Source organism: Propithecus coquereli, unplaced genomic scaffold (genome assembly GCF_000956105.1).
Source record: "Propithecus coquereli isolate 6110/MARCELLA unplaced genomic scaffold, Pcoq_1.0 Scaffold862, whole genome shotgun sequence".
Lineage (NCBI taxonomy): Eukaryota > Metazoa > Chordata > Mammalia > Primates > Indriidae > Propithecus > Propithecus coquereli.
In genome coordinates this window covers 605,090-623,082 of record NW_012154863.1, presented here as the reverse complement: position 1 = coordinate 623,082, position 17,993 = coordinate 605,090, and the positions used below count along the sequence as shown (strand labels likewise).

The following is a 17,993-nucleotide window of genomic DNA, read 5'->3' as shown; positions in this document are numbered from 1 at the left end:
GTTTGCACAACGAAATTACCTGAGAATGCATTTCTCAGAACATATCCCTGTCATTAATCGATGCATAACTGTAAATCCACACTGAGACCTGCTATAGTAAAACTGCAGAACAGAGAAAATCATCAGAGTTAGCAGAAAAGAGTAACTACAAAGAAAAGGAAAAAGCCTGGCAGATTTCTTCTCAACAACCCCAAATGTCACAAGATAAATGAGAATGAGCCCAGGTTCAGAAAGGAGGTACCTGGAGCCCGGAATTTTATACCCAGATGAACTACTAGTGGAGGGCAGAGGGCAAAGCAGAGACTTTTCAGGCTAATGGAGCTTTAACCATCCTGGAAGCTCAGCATAAGGTTTATCATTATGGGGCATATGCCAGCCAAGAGGAAAGGGAACTCAAAGGGAAGAGGAGGAGATAAAAGAAACAGCTGTGAGGATGGAAATGGGAAAATGTCAACAAGTTTAGCTATTCATTGTTTAAGAAATTATGTGTGCTAAAAAAAAGGAGGTAAATGTGGTAGACCAGGGCTGTCCAATAGAAATAGGATGTGAGCCTTGGGTGCCAGCCGTATATGCAATTTTACATTTTTTAGTAGCCGCTTTAAAAAAAAATAAAACAGGTGAAATTAATTTTAATATATTTTATTTAGCCGACTAGATCTAGAATATTGTTTCAACTGTAATCAACATAAAAACTGTGAGATCTTGTACATTCGTACTAAAGCCTGTGAAGTCTGGTGAGTGTTTTACACTGTGGCATGTCTCGCTTCGGATGGCTCCGTGTCAGAGGCTCCGTGGCCCCACGTGGCAGTAGCTGCTGCTGTGGACACTGGGACCTGAGCAGCAGAATCAGAAGTCGGGTGGAGGCTGGCAGCGGGGTCCTCTTGTGCTTGGGGAGGCACATCTTGCCCTGCGATAGCAGGCGGTGGTGGCACAGCCCTGTGCCCAGCCCCAGGACAGGCAGGGCATTATTTACACTTCACGTTGTTCATGGAAGAGTTGAGGGTTTAGTGTTTAGGTTATTTGCCTCCTCAGACAGCCCTTTAATGTAAGCAGATCCAACGAACTTATTCACCACTCGCTGTTGGTGGGTGTGGGCTGGCCTGGGGCCGGGTCTCGACTCAGGTAGGAGTCCTTCAGTACGGCCACCAAGTCTTGACTTCATCTGGGGTTCACAGGGTGAGCCATTTGTTGTCAAGCTCAGGGGAGAGCCTGGGCAGGCTCCATGGGAGGTGCCCGGGGTGCCTTCCTCCAGGTTGGCCAGGGTGACCGGCCCCAGGTAACTTGGGCCTTGTTAGAACTTAACCCCCTAGTTGATGCAAAGTTGCTTAAAATGAATAGGAATGACCTAATTATAACATTTTCTGTAATGGAGCACTTGGGGTTAAGAAGAGAAAGCCACCTTCCAGCAGGCTTTGGGAGAGGAGCTTTGTCTGAAGACCCAGGGTGGCAGGCAGGGACGGGGACATGGCCCTGGTGCTTGCATGTGGTACAGTGCCTGCAAAAGGTGACTGCATCATCGGAGCTTCATATTGGACGTCTGGACTGATTTCCATGTAATTTGAATCTGCATTTTTATAAGCAGCGCAGACAGGGAATCAGGAGGAGAACCGTCTGTGGGAGGACTGGGCTCCCTCCTTGGCCACTCCAAGTCTGAGAGTATCTTCAGGCACCGGACAGATGCCGCGTCACACGCTTCCAAGCCCAACCCTGCCAGTGATGAGCTCGATGTGGCATGTGGGGCTGGGTACAAATCGATTCCTACAAACCTTGCCAGAAAGAGTGTGAAGTATCTGCCCAGATGTGGGTGGAGACGAGGCAGGAGCTGCTGTGTCTGACACTGGGTTTATGTGGGTTAGATTTTAAATTTTCGATTTGTTTTGTAGACGCTTTGGGCATTTTCTGCATGAGCACACAAAGACTTACTTAAAAACAGATTTCTGACAGATATCTGTCCTTGTCTCACAGCTCTTAGCTTCTAAGAACATGAGTTGAAGATGTATTATTATTTCTTTTTTAGAGAGCTCTTTGCAGCAGTTCTGGTTCTTTCTGTGTAATGTCACCCCCGTTGCCCCTGGGGCTTTTTTCAGATTCAAGGGGCAGAATCTATATACATGGCAGCTGTATGTGACTGTGCACATATCATGATTTTAGAGTGAAGACATTACCTTTTGCTGTTCAGAGTGAGGAACTCTTGAAGACCTGTGCATAGGACAAGGCCTGTCTCGGTGGGTGGGGGGCATCCGGCCTGGCTGGGGTGGGGCAGGGAAACCAGAGCCAGGGCTGGGGAAGATGAGGTGCAGAGCTGAGAAGAGGGAGGGCAGAGGGAGGCAGGTTTCAGGGTGTGACGGGGAGGTCTCGGCGGGAATTCCCATGTGCTTGTTCACTTTTTTGGGTTGAAGTGACCTGGCGCAAGCTCTGTGCTCTTATTTTATACTGTGCTTAAAGCTGTGTTCTGTGCTGTTCACGTCGTCTCTAGTTTTAGGATGAACTGAACACACCAGTGCTTTTGAGGGTTCTGTGGGGAACATGCAATTCTGCCAAGACGTCTGAGTGTGTTCACCACTGCTCGGGTTTGAGAGCATCTGGAGGTCTGGGGTGATTATGAATTAATTAATGTGTTTTCAGTTTAACATGGCAGAAGACCAAGATGTTAATAGTGTTTCCACTCTGGGAAATGTTATTTTCCTCTTTACATTTTTCAGAATTTCCATACCTTTTACAATCAAAAGTTATATTTAAAAATCATTTTGTGTTTAGTACGCTCTGTCAGGGCACAGTCACTCTTTAGAAGGTTTGAGTATAATAAGTTGAAGTGGAATTTTCTTGTTCGCCTTTTGGTGATTGGCGAATGCCGTTTGTCAGCCACCTTGTTCTTGAGCCTTCTGTCCCCATGGCAGGGCTGTTGTGGAGAGAGGTGCTGGCCTGGGCACAGGGTGGGGGGACCCTGAGCATCAGCCCAGGGCCATGGAGGTCTTCTGTGGGGCGGGCTGTGACTGCGCCCTCCTCTAGTCACATGGACCCCAGGACAGTGCTCTGTGGGTATGCAGCCCCCTTGGGCTGTCCAGAGAGGCCTGGGGGGCTGGTATGGTTCCTGGGTAGGTGCTGGGTGCCCTTGGGGAGAAGCCTCGAGGAGGGATGTTTTGGGGGTGTGTAGCATCCTTGGTCCAGGTAGACAGTTTGTTCTGCTGCCCCAGGCCCAGCACTCCTGTGGCCAGCCTGTGTTTGACCCGCCGCAATCGATGAAGCCCTGAATACTTGCCCCCTGTCCTTGGGGGAGGAGAGGTGGCCGGAGCATGTCCTGGTGCCCAGGTGCGGGGCCTTTCTTGTCAGTTTTTCCTCACCTAGTCCCCAATCAGTACCCAGGCTGGGCTGCCCTATGTGGCTCTATGGCCCCACCTCTGTCCTTCCTGTGCCATGTGATGCTGGGCCAGGGAGGCCTCTGTGATAGTGACGCTCTGGCAGAGAACTGAGTGGGGGCTGAGCCTGGAGGTGTCTGGAGGAGGCCGCCAGGGTAAAGGCCTAGAGGCCAGAATGTGCAGCCCATTTGGGGAGCAGCCTGGGCCAACGATGAGGGGCAGCAAGGGTGTCGGGCTGGAGGGATGCGATGCTGGGCGAGGGCTGACAGGGGCAGGTCACGTCGTAGACTCAGCCAACAGGCTGCTCAGGTGCCATGTCCCTGTGAGGGTGGAGGGACTGCTCCATGTCTCATGGTAGCACTTCTTGGAACCAGACTTACCATCACCACCATCCTTCTCAAGTTGAAATCTCCTGTTCTGGCTGGGTGCGGTGGCTTAGGAGGATTGCTTGAGGTCAGGAGTTCAAGACCAGCCTGGGCAACATAGCGAGATGCTGCTCTGCAAAAAATAGAAAAAATTACCTGGGTGCGGTGGCACATGCCTGTAGTGCCAGCTACTCTGGAGGCTGAGGCAGGAGCATTACTTGAGCCTAGGAGTTCAAGGTTGCAGTAACTGAGCCACTGCTTTCCCACCTGGGTGACAGAGTGAGACCCTCTCTCTAAATCTCCAGTTCTTTGGAAAGTCCTTTGGTTCCTCTTGGTAACGTTAACACACTACAACAATCACAACCTTTGCCATCCAGCGCTGTCAGATGTCCACAGAAGCCACGTGCCCTTTGGGGCTTCCTTCTCCTCGCAGGTCACATCCCCATTGCAGACAGGCTGCGCCCAGAACCCACTCTCCTTCCTCCGTAGACCCCCTCCAGGCTTCCACTGAGCTGACTCAAAGGTTGTGGGTGGTCTCCCACCCCCACTGTCCCCCGGCTCTGTCATCGTCATCCTGGTCAGGGTCCACTGCTCTCAGGCTGCTCAGCCCTGCAGGGCCCCCTCCCCCAGATCCTGGCAGACACATGGCCATCTGCTAGTGGCCCTGCAGCCCAACCTTAATCCTGTCACTGAGCAGGCCCGGCTTGCACACCTGTGGGGTGGGGACTGCCAGCATTTGTTGGGTTAAGACAGGGCCCCCAGCACGGCCTTCCCAGAGGAGCTTTTGTCCATTTTTAAATCCAGTTGTCTTCTTAGTGAGTAGTAAGATACGTGTTCCTTACATATTCTAGGTGTAAGTCCTTTGAAATATACATGTTTGGCAAATACCTAGTCTGTGGCTTGACTTTTCATTTTCTAATAGGATCTTTGAAGAGCAACCTTTTTAATATTGATGAAGTCTAGTTTATTGATTTTTTTTCTCTTATAGTTCATGCTTTTTGTGCTGATTTAAGAAATCTTTGCCAAGCCCAAAGTCACTATGATTTTTCTGTTTTGAGTCACTATGATTTTTCTGTTTTTTTCTTCTTTTGTATATGGTGTGAAATAGGATTTTGTTGCCCAGGCTGGAGTACAGTGGCATCATCATAGCTCACTGCAGCCTCAAACTCCTGGGCTCAAGCGATCCTCCTGCCTCAGCCTTCCGAGCAGCTGGACTACAGACTCCACCACCACGCTGGCCTGAGGATCTTCTTTTGCACATGTCCAGTTGTTCTAGCACTATTTGTGAAAAGAGTCTTCTTTCTCCACCAAATTTCTTTGGCACCCTTGTCAAAAATCAGTTGACATGTATGCATGGGTTTATTTCTGGACTCCCAATTCTGTGGCATTCCTCAGGCATCGTGACAACCAAAACCATCCCTGGATAAACCCACACACCCACTTAGGTGGGCACTGACTGTGGGTTAGTTCTAAAAACCGAAACCCAACGCACAGCCTTTCTCCACTGTTGGATTACATAACCAGGTAGTGAGATAGCACTTATAGAAAAGGATACGCTGTCTTATGACACAAAGTCTGTGCCTCTTGAGGAAGCACATTCCAGGCCTCAGAGGGGAAAGGATTCCGCTTTTGCTCCTTTGGTTTGGGATGCTCCGATGCCCCTTTCCTGCTGGACTTGGCCCTCTTCTCACCAGAGCTCTGCGGTGGGCTCCTTTGTGGATGTGGACTAGGGTCTGGTCCCGGCCCTCTGCGCTGTCTGGCTGTAGGATGACCTGGCACTTGGGGTCTGCTCTGCCCGGGTCCCCACCTCCAGCCCCTGCCCAACCTTCAGGAAGTGTCCGGAGGCGGGCGGTGGCCAGGAACTGACAGGTGGAAGAGCCCATTTGCAGAAGCCACCTGGACCCTGTTTCTTTCCGCCTCTGTCTCCAGGGAGGCAAGTGGGGCCCAGGAGAGTTTGGTCCAGGAGCCCATGGGGTGTCCAACTCTGCTACTGCTGCAGGGGCGTCACATGAAGAGTTTTAATTATTTTCGACTCTCATTGAAGGGAATCTTTTTGTCCTTTTGTCTTCTGATTTTTGTTTGTTTGCTTGTTTTTTTCTTAGCCCTGACTTGAGAATCTGTGTCTGAATTACTTTTCTGCACATCTTTCCTTGTTTTTTTTCTGAGCAGACATCCATTTGGTTCTCCTCTGCCATATGTTGAGCCTCCAGAGCTTCCATCTACATTTTCCCTCTAATAATGCATGAAAACAAAGTATAGGCTCTTGCTGGACTATTTTGCAAATAATTTTACCCTCTGATAAAGCAACACATTGGTGAGAGCAGGTGTTCTTTCAGGAGAGCTATTTTTAAAGAAGGATGGAATCATCCTAGTCATCTCTCTGCTCCACACTGTTGGTAACAGGCACCAGTACAAGTCAAACGTGTCTGAGATCTATTTGCATTATTTGATCATTTGGACAATAACCACAATACGAAAGAAGTGTGTGCAGGGGATGAATCTGTGAGCCCTGCCTCCCGCCGGCTGGACAGCCTGGAGGGGCCGCAAGCCAGCTGGACCCACGTGTCCAGGGACTTTTCTGCCCTCTCCCTGTGGTCATTCCTTGCCCCTTCCTTCTCCACTCGATCCCAGATGAGCTCCCCACACGGCTCTCCAGCTGCCCACCCCTCCACTTCTCCTCCTAAGGAGTGGCACCCAAAACTCAAATGTTTGAGCAACAAGAAGAGCCAAGCCCAGCTCCAGACTAGGGCAGTGCTACACGTACCTTCCTTCATGTTTCATGTCAAAACCCTGTCATCTTCCCTCTGCGTCACTTTGGTAGACGGTAGACACCATGTCTTCTTGGTGGAGCCACCCGGAACTCTGCTTTACACAGAAAGATCAAAGATACACCTGCCTCATGTGGGAGTGCCTGTCCTTCCTGAGGGCAGTCAGAGGGGATGACCGGAATCAGTGCCATGGCCCGGAGGGTGGAGGAGTGGGATGGCAGCAGGGGTGGGAAACCTCCCCGGGTGCAGCAAAGTGCAGGGTGGAGGTTGTTTCCTACAGCCCCATCCCTGCATCTTGCTGGCAGGTTCAGGGCTCTGGGCCACAGGATTCAGGTCCGGGGCCACCTCTGTCCTGCCAGTGTTCCACCTGCACCAAAGGAAGACTGGTCAAGAGATCACCCAGAATGTGGGGTGATGCCTATTCCCAAGGCACTGGGAGGCACATAGGTAATCCCTCAGCTCCCAAGTGTGTTCTAGGAGCACGTGAGCCCGGGGACACCCCTGTCCACGGGCCGGGCAGCCAGGCAAGCTCTGCAGGCCTTTGGAGTGTTTAGTAGGGCTCAGGCCACACGATGCTTGGGGAAGTCGGTAGGATAAATGTGCTGATACGGGTTTTCTCATTCCCTCTCACTCCCCGCTCGTACCGTGGTACTTCCGGGTCCTTATGGAGTGTGGAAGAGGGGTCTTCACTCCTTGTGGCCCCTGTGACCAAGTAGCACAAAGTGGGGGCTTAAAACAACGAGAATCTATTCTCTCACAGTTCAGGAGACTGGAAGTCTGAGATCAGGGTGTTGGCAGGGTTGGTTTCTTCTGGAGGCTCCCTCTTCTGGAGGCTCTGTTCCTTGTCTCCTCCAGCTCTGCCACTCCAGGCATTCCATCACCCAGTCTCTGCCTCTGTCTCCACCTGGCTGTCTCCTCTGTGTGTCCTTTCCCCTAAGGACTCTCGTCTCTGGATGTAGGGCCCACCCAGATAATGCAGGATGGTTTCATGTTGAGATTCTTACCTTTCTTCCATCCGCAAAGACCATTTTTCCATAAAGAGCCGTGTTGACACATTCCGGGTGCACTTCTGGGGAGCACCGTTCAACCCACTGGAGGTGGGTAGGAACCCTTTCTGGGTTCCCAGAGCAGACCCTGGAGGGCATCTTTGCCTCGTTCCAAGGCCTCCTCTTGTGTCAAATTAGGTCCTAATCATGACAAAGGTGCCACACTGTCCCATCCACACACATCTGTCCACGGCTTTGGTGAGGGAGTTTGGCTGTGGCAGAGGGGACCCTCGTCCCAGCAGACAGAAGAGCCCAGTCTAGACTGCAGATCTGGTCAGACCAGAGAACCTGGTGTTCCAAACCCATGTGTCCCTGGGAGGAAAGATGACAGGAATGCGCCTCTCAGCATCACCTGCTCACAGCGGACAGGTCTCCTCAAAGAATATATGCAAATGGCCAACAAGCACATGACAGGATGCTCAACATCATTAGTCATCAGGAAAACGAAAATCAGAACCACAAGGAGATACCACTCCACAGCCACTAGGATGGTTTGAATCAAAAAGAGAATAGCAAGTGTTGGCGAGGAAGAAGAGAAATCAGAACCCTCACACACTAACCGCTGTTAAATGACTGGTAAATGGTACAGCTTCTTTGGTAACAGTCTGGCAGTTCCTCAGAAAGTTAAACATAAAATCACCGTATGGCCCAGGAGTTCCACTTGTAGGTCTATACTCAGAGAATTGAAAACACATTTCAAAAACTTGTTCATAGCAGCACTCTTCGTAATAGCCAAAGGGCAGAAGCAACCCAGATGTCCATCAACAGATGACTGGATCAACAAAATGAGGTATATCCATACAGTGGAACACAAAAAGGACTGATTTATGCTACAACATGGATGAACCTTGGAAACATTAACAGTGAAAGAAACCAGACACAAAAGGCCACATCTTATATAATTCTATTTACATGAAATATCCAGAACAGGCAAATCCATGGAGACAGAATGTTGATTAGCGGCTGGTAGAAGGACGACTGCTCATGGGTATGGGGTTTCTTTTGGGGGTGAGGAAAAGCTCTGAAATTAGATCATATGATGGTTGCACAACTCTGAGAATATACTAAAAACTGCTGAGTTGCATACTTTAACTGGGAGAATTTGATGGGATGTGAATTATAGCTCAATAAAACTGCTGTTTCAGAAAGTGAAGATTGCTTTCTTTTGGGAAAGGCAGCTGGGCTCGTTGTCCTGGCCTGTTGGGGCTGCCTGTCCACAGACCTTCTGGGACCAGTGCCCACTGATCAGCCCGGTGGGATGTGGGGTGCTGGGTCTCAGTGAGGGGCTTGGTGACTAGCAGAGGCAGCGACCAGCCTGAGTTTCTACATCCACTAGGTCGTACAGGGGAAACTGGCCCGGAAACATGCAGTATCTCCACCTGCCACGACCAGTGGGGCCTCCCTAAGTTCTGGCTTCTGGCGACATCCCATCTTTTAGATCCTCCCTAGTGGGAAACTCCTTGGAATTCCTGTTCTTTCCTGGGCAGCATGTCCCCAGGACCCAGGCTGGTTGACCCAGGATCAGGGCTCCTCTGGGTTTGGGCGGGCCTCTCCTAATACACTTCATCCCAGCCCCGTGGGGCTGATGTGCCCGGGGGTGTGGGACACTCCTGGGCCCCCAGCCTGAGCCAACACAGCAGAGACCAGGGCAGTTGGACTGGCTGTTACAACCCAACTGCAAAAATCCACTTGGCCCAGAACCTAGGGCCCCTGCTTGGGCCCATTAGTTGTTCTTCTGGTTAAAGAAAAAGCTTAGTTCACATGTGCACTTAGCACAAATCCTCATGAAGGAGAGGGATAATTCACAGATGGGCAGTTCAAATGTCCGTTTCCCACAAGCAGATTTCCACGCATCTTAGGAGCAGAGAGGACTGCAACCCACCACCTCACTACTGTCAGCCAGGCAGAGCCTGAGGCTCTGGGGGCTCCAGGGGGCAGCACCCAAGGGCCCTCACTAGCACCATGGGGATGGAATTGATTGTCATCCTAGCAAGTTTGCTATTTAATAGTCAGTTTTAAAAAGAAAATGTATTTTAAAGAATCTTTAAACCTACTGAAGTTCAAAAATGAGATCTCCTGCAGTTTAAAAACCTGTCAGATATGGGTTTATTCCCTTGACCCCGATTCCTTTCCTCTGCAATTATGGGACAGCCATGCAGACGGTCGTTTCCTTCTGATCCCACTGCAGCTGCTGCAGTTCAATTTTCTGCAATCAGTGTTTGTGGCATATCATTTGTATAGATGGTACTTGATTGGGAGTTTTATGTGAAAATTGATTTTCCCTTTGAAAACCCTTTGCTAGATGCTCAGTTGTCTCCAAGCATTGTGTTTGGCTTGGCTTGCAGAACAAATGGCACAGTCCAGGCCCCATGCCCAGTGGAGCCCATGTCCACGCATGACAGGGGCTGCCTTGCCCTCAGGAGGGCGACCCGGCCTTGCCCCAGGGCTGGGTCTGGCTTCACAGGAGCATCTCCTTTCACAGCAGGGTCTGTCTCCACATCAGAGACTGAACTGAGTCAGGGCCCCCTGCCATACCCCAGGGGGCAGGGCCTATGCAGTTAGAGGGTTTTCTCCTGAGTTCCAGAGCGGGCAGTGGCTGTGGGGAAGGCCGCTGGCTCTTCCATGCCATCGCCTGCCCCTGAGCTGGCTGTGGCCTGTGTTTGCAGGTGAGACCAGCTCAGCTGGGAGAAGGAGTGGGAGACAGCAAGTGTGAGAAACTGATTTATTGGGGTATCTAAACTGGTCCTCAAATCTAAAGGTGCTCGGGGCAATGATTTATTAGGTCATTAAATATGAAATGTCCGATTTTGAATCAAAAGTGTAGATATTATATCTCAAACAGGGAGCAGTACAATTAATTAAAGAATGTGCCTAAACTATCAACACAGTTTTGCCATTTTAACAGTAGCTTGTTTATGCCGGCAGCGAAGAAGCCTGGAGAACAAGTGGCGATGAGATCGTGACAGGTGTTTTCCACAGCTTGTTGAGAATTTAATGTTTTCCTTTCAAGAAGTGGTCCAAAGCCTGAAAGAAGTGGTGCAAGGACTAGGGAAGATGGTGGATGACAGGGAGTTTCCAAGTCCAGCCTCTGTCATTTGAGCAGTGTTGTTTGTGCAACATGTGGTCAAGCATTGTCTTGCAAGAGGATCGGCCTGTCTCTACTGACCAATCTAGGCTGCTTAATCACAAGCATCCTCATCATTTCATCCAATTGGTTGCAGCAGACATCTGCTGTAATCGACTGACCAGGTTTCATGAAGCTGTAGTGGATAATACCAGCGCTGGACCACCAAACAGATGCCATTAGATTTTTCTGATGAATATTCAGTTTTGGACTGTGTTTCGGCACCTCATCTTTATCCAGCCATTATGCCAAACACTTGCGATTGTAAAAAGAATCCATTTTTCATCATGCGTAACAATATGGTGTAGGAATGGTTCACCTTTATGTCATGACAGCAAAGAAAGGCAAGTTTCAAGATGATTTCTCTTCTGACACTTGTTTAATTCATTCATCTATCCAGCTTCTTTACCTTGCCTGTTTGTTTCAAATGGTCCCATATTGTTGGAATAGTAACATCAAACCTTGCTGCTAATTCATACGTATGTTGAGATAGATTCGCTTCCGCTACAGCTTTCAGCTCATCATTATCCACCTTGGTCTCAGGTCACCCACGTGGCTCATTTTCAAGATTAAAATCACCAGAACAGAACTTCTAAAACCATCGACGGACACTGTGCGTTCATCAGCCACATCCTTCCCAAACACTTTGTTGATATTTTGAGCTGTCTGCGCTGCATTGGTTCCACAACAGAACTCATATGCTAAAATAACATGAATTTTTGACTTATCCGTGGTTTCGTAAAAGTTGCTCTTAAAAAAATTTGAAAGATAATCACAAGCCAAAATGTGCATCTGAAAGACAGAAGATGTCCCTTCACAATAAACATAAAACAAGAAGTGTCAAGGTGAAATGTCAGAGATATCAACTGTCAGAAATAGGACGTAGGGAAGTCGGATGTTCCGTATTTCCCCAGACCATTGGGGAAACTGCAGAGACCTAGGCTTGCCTCCCAGGGAGGCCCACGTGCAGCTTTGCATAGGCAGCTTCCTACCAGACACCATTTTGGGCAACACTGGTTACAGCTGTAAAAGCATTTTAAACAAAAATTTAGTGAAGTTTAAAATTCCATCTCGGAATTTACATGTGAATCTCTTAGGTGTGGGTGAGATTTTGTCACTTTTCGTTGCAGTGACTGGACATTGTATTTATGTGTTGCCTACATCCCACCCCCCCCCATCTCTTTGTGAGGACATGGCCCGTGGCCCCCTTTGTGGATGTCCATATTCAGCTTCAGCATCTTTCCTGCAGGCGGATGTGTGGGAGGGAGTTCTAGAGCCACCTTTGAGTTTACTGTGAGGTCGGGCTGTATGATGTTTTCTTGCCTTGGTTCCCTGAGAGCGGGTCACATGGATAAGTCCTTGCCTTGCCCAGCTGAGGAGGGAGCCCTACCCTCTCACATGTACCCTTCCTGTGGGTAGAGAGGAGCACCCAGCCTCGGGGCTGTGGACCGCATGGGCCAGGAAACACACAGGTGTTCCCTTTCCCATCCAGAGTCATGCTGCAGCTGGTTCTGTTGGGGTTTTCTGGTGTCAGGGTGAGTCTCAGAGCTCTATAAACCAGAGTCCAACGGAGGCCCGAGCCGAAGGGCCAGGGGAGGGTCTCCCCATGAGGCCAGGCCTGGCACACCGGAACCAAGGCCCAGCCAGGCTGGCTGTCTTTGCACCTGAGTGGGGAGAGCTGCTTGACTCAGGCTAGAGTGGGAGCTTTGACCTGTCCCCAGGTTGGTCCCCCGGTTCAGGGCTCTGAAGGGTCAGAGTTTTGTTATTGCGTATTTTCTCTTGCCTTTTTTGAGGATGCTTGTTCAGCAGCCATCTAATTTCCTAAACTAAATGTTTTTTTTTCTGGGCTTTATTTCTCACTTCTTTGAACAGTAAAAACTTTCACTGCTATGAATTTAACTTTGAGAAAATGTTGACATGGTATGATTTTAACAGGCATTCCTACTGGGTTTTAGTTTATTCTTTTATAATTTTTATTTCAAAAATTTTAACAAGATGGGGCTGGGCACCTGGTGGCTCACATCAATCCTAGCATTCTGGGAGGCCAAGGCGGGAGGATTGTTTGAGGCCAGGAGTTCAAGACCAGCCTGAGCAGGAGCGAGACCCTGTCTCTACAGAAAATAGGAAAATAAGCGAGGTGTGGTGGTGGCACCTGTAGTCCCAGCTACTTGGGAGGCTGAGGCAGGAGGATCACTTGAGCCCAGGAGTTAGAGGTTGCAGTGAGCTATGATGATGCCACTGCACTCCAGCCTGGGTGACAGAGTGAGACTCTGTCTCTCAGAAAAACCCAACTTTAACAAGGTGAGTAGTTCTTCCTATTTATATCAATCGATTCCCTTTGTTGTGGACATTTTACTGAGGGACACTTAAAAACTTAAAATTTCATTTTAAAATGTTGCATAAGGCTGGCAGATGCAAATCATAGAGAGAGTTTGGCAGGTTCTTAAACGTTAACTCGTCTCATTCATCAGTCCTGCCTGCAAGCTGACTGGAGGGTGAGCCCAGAGCCTGAGGGGTTAATTTAGCTCTAAGTCACGAGCAAGTTGAGATTATAACTGTTTGCTTCATACTCTGCATATTTAGAAATGGAAATTTAGTACCAAAAATTTTCTTTCGGATTCTATTAATCAGGAAAAATTAAATTTTGTGAGTTGTGTTAATTCATTTCCTGGGACCCCTGCCTGGAGGTGTCACCTCTCATGGCTCCGGGGTCTGGGGTGCTTTTGATTGAGGATGTGAGGGACACACAAGGAACTTTGAATTCTTTCCTCTGAAATATGTCCTGAGGGGCTGGAAAGCAGCTCAGGTCAGGCCTTTTGTGTTTCAGCAATGCTTGTTCCTTTTCCCTGAATTCTCTTAATTGCTTCTGCTGTGTGTGTGTGTGTGTGTGTGTGTGTGTGTGTGTGTGTGTGTGTATGTGATTACAGCTCTCTCTTCAATACTGGTCACCACCTTTGGAGGTCTGGTTTGAAGGTCTTTAAGTTAATGAAATCGAGGTCAAACCAGAGAGGATACTGAGCTGGCTGGCTGCTGTGCTGAGGTGCCCTCTTGCTGGACAGTGTGACGCAGGTTTGGAGAATGTTATCACTCAGGGTTGGTGTTGGGTGGTGGGGACGTTAGCGCCTGCCCCATTCCTAGGGTGGGGGAGGAGTTGGTTCAGACCTGCTGTTTGGGACGCCCCTTTCCCACCAACAGTCAAGCAGTCATCCTGTCGGAGCACACGGGTCATAGACATCACAGTGGTTTTCCCCAAATCAGAGAGGACCACAGTGGCATGGAAGGTCATGTAAATGCGGAGCGTTTGCTCAGAGGTAGTTAACTGCTGCCATGCCCAGGCCCAGAGCCCAAGGGGGCGCTGTCTGGGCGGATGGGGACCCACAAGGTCTTTTAGGGAGGCTTGAGCCAGCCCCAAGAGCAGCGCCTTGAGAGTTGTACAAACCTCTAATGTCGGTTTTACTTAGCAGTTTCACAGATGAGCACCATGGGGCGGCACAGGCGAGGACATAGCGGCGGGTCCGCTCACCTGGGGCCCTCCTTAGTGGATGCTGTGGCGGCTGCAGGGTCTGAGGTGAGGGCTGCTTCCAGCCTGCTCCTGGCTGGTCTGCAGTAGGTCTGCACCAGCTTCCTCGGGCAGTCATGACAAAGTACCCCAGATAGGTCTCACAGTCCTGGAGGCCTGAAGTCTAAGACTAAGGTGTGGGCAGGGCTGGTTTCTTCCAAGGCCTCTCCACTTGCTTGCAGATGGCTGCCTTCTCCCTGTGTCCTCACATGGTCATTCTTCTGTGTGTGTGTCTGTGTCCCAATCTCCTCTCCTCTGAGGACACCAGACGTATTGGATTAGTGCCCACCCTTATGATATGACCATTTTAAAGATCCTGTCTCTAGATACAGTCACATTTTTAGGTCATGGGGTTAGGGCTTCAGTGTATGAATTTGGGGGGACACAGTTTAGCCCATAGTAAGAGCACAGTGAATCCACCCCATCTAGCCCCACAAGCCAGCCCCGCCAGCAAGCAGGCCTGGGCAGTGTGATCCACCCAGTGACCCCTCAACTTACGAGGACCCAGCCAAACCCTGTGGACTGTAGTTGGGGAGGCTCTAATGGGGAGGGCGGGGTAAAGGCCACAACCCAGGCCCCATGGGCACCTGGGACCCCTGAGCAGCTTTAGTGTTTTCATCCTCTGAGCTTGTGCTTTCCTAGGAGCATCGTGGCATGAGCACCCTTCTCTGTTGGATACCGGATGTTTGGTCATGTTCTTTTCCAGTGGGCAGCTTTGTGCAGGTGGGGCAGGGAGGTGAGGGGGGCGTTGAAGGAGTGTGGCTTGGGTTGAGACGAGCTCACCACTGTCTCAGGGCCACACGGGAGCTGCTGAAGTGGTGCAGGCTCAGCCCTGTCCAGTGGCAGGCCATCCACCCCAGTGGCTGAGACCACAAGGAGGACCTGAGCTCAGGTGGTCACCACCTGACAACTGCCTGAGCACTGGGGTCCTGGAGGTGGAAGGCCACGAGCACAGCTGCGTTTGATCCCATTGCAGACACCAGTTCCTTGGTGGCTCTTCTCCATGGGGTGGCAGGACGTGGCACCTGCATCTCACCTGCCTACAAGCATGTGGTCAGACCTGTGAGATTTCTGCTCTAAAGCAGAAGGTGGAATCCCCTTTGCCAAGTGGCATCTTTCCTCCAGCTGGCACTAAAGCTAGTAGCCTCAGTTAGCAGCCGAGAGTCGTCAGGTTCTAGTGGTTCTGTCTTCATAGAGTTAAGACAGGATGGGGTGGGCACGGCCTGTGAGGGATGGAAGTCTCCTACAGAGAGATGATGGAGAAGTTTGAAATGATGCCTCCGTGATTATACTTGAGGAGCACGGCCCTGGGTGCTCTCAGCGTCATTCCCATGGTGTCGCTGCCTTGCTCCTGGGTGGAGAGCTGCATGTGCTTAAAACCACACAGTGCTTTCTCAGCGGGGTGGCCCTTGGCTGGCCACAGGGCTGAATGTGGCCCCCAGACAGGCTTCGCTTGTCCTGGCTCTCTTCTTCCTTGCGCCCTTTCCTGTCCTCCACTGGCCCTATTGCTCCCTCAGTCTTCCTGACTCCTTTCTGTTGCCTGCCCAGCCCTGAAGGCATGAGCCTACACCCCGGTGGGGGACAGTTAGAGAGAGTTTCTGGTCCTTTTGTCCAGGCTGACTTTGCCCCTTTCCCAGCTTCTACCCTAAAGCCCTGAAGAGGCCCCAGGACAGAAAATGGGCCTTTTTGGACCATGAATGCAGGCAGCAGGGTACAGGGCAGCATGGCAGGGGCCTGACCCCAGGGCTGAGGGACACCAGCCTGTTCCACACTTCCCACTCCAGGCCCCAGGCTGATCACACGTGCACACATGCATGCACCTTCATGCACACACGCACACTCTGGCTTTCACGCATACTCACATGCACACACACAGATGTTTACATGCACGTGCATGTACACACGTGTGTACATGTGCACAATGTACATATTTACACTTACATAGTCATGCACACGTGTGCACTCACACACGTACACAATCATGTGCTCACATGGTAGTTGTTTGCAGTCTCTCCATAGCACGGAGGAGGGAATGTGTAGGTGAGCTGAGGGGACATGCATGCAGTCCTTGGAGGTTTAGTCCCCTCCGTGGTCCATGGTGGGGTGGGTGACAGCCTTGGAGCCTGTGATGGGCAGGGCTTCACGTGCAGCTCCACGGTCACCATCAGCCTTTCGTGCACTACAGTGTTGCTGAGCCTTCTTCTCTGCTAGCCAAGCAGGGGCCCTTGGTGACTGGGGGCACTTGGTGTGAATATTTGAATGTGAGGTCTCTCTATACAGGGCGAGGTTTTTGGTGCCAGGACGAAGATTGATTCTGAGTTACTCCCTTGGTGGATTTGGGCATGGCCCTCATGGTGCCCTCTTTCTCAGAGCAGAGATTTAGGTCCCTGGTGGCAGCATCTTTGGTGCCCTAAATTCAGTGCCTGGCCTATTTGCTGGGCCAGATGGTGTCTTGTCAGTGAGCAGTGGTCAGGGCTGCAGGAACACATGGGAGGGACTGTGAGGGCCTCAGTCCAGCTGGGACATAGCCTACCAGGCGGGGCGGGGTCTGGGTCTGTCCTGCTCTCGGCCACGTCCTCGGTCTAGCCAACTCCTGGCAGAGTGGGTGCTTTGAGCATCCATCAGGCGAATGAGTGAGTCAACAGAGGGCTCTGCCTTGGCCTCCTGCAACAAGTCCCAGGGGGCTTGTCTCAGACCCTGCCTGTCACATGTCCACCTGGCCAGTCACTGGAGCTGGGCCACAAGACACTGTGGCAGGCCCTGTGCTATCCCTGTCCATCTGGGAACTGTCGAGACCTGAGCAGCCCCCAGCCTTTCGGGGTCTCCTCTCCCTGCCCCAGGGCTCTGGGCCAGTATGTCAAGCTGCCCAGGAGAGTTAGGACTGGTGGACTCCGGCGACCATGGACAAGGTCGCATAAACAGGAGGGGCAGAGGCCAGAGTGAATTGAGGAAATAGGCTCGATTGAGCAGGCAATTGAAAGAAAAAGAGAAACTGAAAATTATGAAAAGAAGCTCCCTTATTATATTTAACAAACTGTAGGTGGTAAACACAACCATGTGCTAATTCTTAGGTAGAACCAAGAGTGAATTGTGTCAATTTTGTGCCGCGTGTGTGCACATGTGTGCATATGTAACATTGCCAGCAATTTTGAACTCATCCATGATTTGGTGTATTTCCCTCTCATTTGTCATTCTCTGTGTGATTATGAAAAGTCCCTTTTTATAAAAATATTTTCGAGGGCTTCATCACTTTTCCAGTGGGCTTCTCTTACTCCTTGGAACTCAGATCCAAGGGAACAAGCAAAGGCCCCCAGGCACATGTCCTTGCTGTGTGTAGGATGGACAAGGCGTTGGGGCTGGGGCAGAGTGGGCTGAGGGAGTGGGCCACTGGCTGAAGGAGGGGACGGGGAGCCTGGATTCTTTGCCTGAGGGTGGTGATTGCTCTTCAAGACCCAGGATCGGGACATCCTATGTATTTGGTAGGAGGGGAGCCTCTGAGTTTAAGGTTTCCTGCCACAAAGCACTGGCATTTCCTGGCATTTTGGAAACTGAGCTGAGAAGTTTCTGGAGCACAGGGAATGGCAAATTGTCAATCATTCTTTTTTTTTTTTTTTTTTGAGACAGAGTCTCGCTTTGTTGCCCAGGCTAGAGTGAGTGCCATGGCGTCAGCCTAGCTGACAGCAACCTTTAACTCCTGGGCTCAAGCAATCCTTCTGCCTCAGCCTCCTGAGTAGCTGGGACTACAGGCATGTGCCACCATGCCCGGCTAATTTTT

The 17,993-nt window shown here is 50.6% G+C and overlaps 1 protein-coding gene across 1 annotated transcript in view; it reads left to right on the top strand.

Annotated features, from left to right (window-relative positions):
* ZFYVE28 (zinc finger, FYVE domain containing 28) overlaps nucleotides 1–17,993 on the top strand; it is a 115,036-nt gene that overhangs the window by 32,684 nt on the left and 64,359 nt on the right. The window lies entirely within an intron of this gene.